This window comes from Orycteropus afer, unplaced genomic scaffold (genome assembly GCF_000298275.1).
Source record: "Orycteropus afer afer isolate SDZICR_OR568_19922 unplaced genomic scaffold, OryAfe1.0 scaffold00228, whole genome shotgun sequence".
Taxonomy (NCBI): Eukaryota; Metazoa; Chordata; class Mammalia; order Tubulidentata; family Orycteropodidae; genus Orycteropus; species Orycteropus afer.
This window is the reverse complement of record NW_006921815.1, coordinates 987,748-989,033: the sequence shown is the minus strand read 5'-3', so window position 1 is coordinate 989,033 and position 1,286 is coordinate 987,748.

Genomic DNA, 1,286 nt, shown 5'->3' with positions numbered 1-1,286 from the left:
CCAAGGCAGTATCACTACGGAAGTAGAATTGCCCAACCTTCCTTCCGAGGAGTGGCTGGTGGGTTTGAACCGCCAGCCTTCTGGTGAGCAGTCAAGTGCTTTAGCCACTATGCTACCAGAGCTCCTTCATAAGTTTTTACTAGGCTGTAATCTTTCAAGAGCAGATTGCCAGGTCTTTCTCCCAGAGAGTTGTGAAAGTCTTTTAGTTAGCAATAGAATGTTTAACCTTTGTCCCACCAAGCCAAAGAAACCAAACTCACTGCCATTGAGTTGATTCCGATTCATAGTTACCTTCATTGGTTTTCCAAGCTTGTAAATCTTTACAGAAGTAGATTGCCTTATCTTCTTCCCACAGAGAAGCTGGCATGTTTGAACTGCTGACCATCTGGTTAGCACCCACATGTCTGATCATTATTATTATCAATATAGTCTGTATATCTTTTCTAATCTTTTAATATTCTATAATCTCATTTTCTATTAGCTTTATAGTGTTTTCTTATACAACCAACCCATTGCCATCTAGTCAATTCTGACTCATAGAACTATCCCAAGGGGTTTTCAAGACTGTAAATCTTTATGGAAGCAGATGGCATCATGTTTCTTCTAAAGAGTGCTTGTAGGTTTGAACCACTGACCTTTTGGTTAGCAGTTGAATGTTTTAATCACCGTTCTGCACAGCTCCTAATTTTCTTATGCAGCTATTAAATAATTTACATAAATGTTGTTGATGTTCTTAGGTGCTGTGAAGTCAGTTCTGAATTACAGCAACCCTCTGTACAAAAGAAAGAAACCCTGCCAGGTTGTGCACTGTCCTCACAATCCTTGCTGTACTTGAGCCCATTGTTTCAATCACTGTGTAAATCCATCTTGTTGAGGATCTTTTTTTTCACTGACCCTCTGTTTTACCAAGCATGATATTCTTCTCCATGGAATGATACCTTCTGACAACATGACCCCAAAATAGGTGACATGAAGTCTGCCATTCTGACATCCAAGGAGAATTTTGGCTGCACTTTTTCCAGGACAGATATATGCATTCTTCTGGCAATCCAGGATATTTTCAGTATTCTTCCCCAACACCACAATTGAAAGACAACAACTCTTCTTTACTTTTCCTTATTCATTGTCCAGAATTCACTTGCATATGGGGCAATTAACCATATCATAGCCTGAGTTAGGCACGCCTTAGTTTTCAAAATGACATCTTTGTCTCTTAACACTTTATATATTTATTTATTTATTTTCTGGTGCTAACTCACTGAGTTTTTTATTTTTTATTTTAAGTT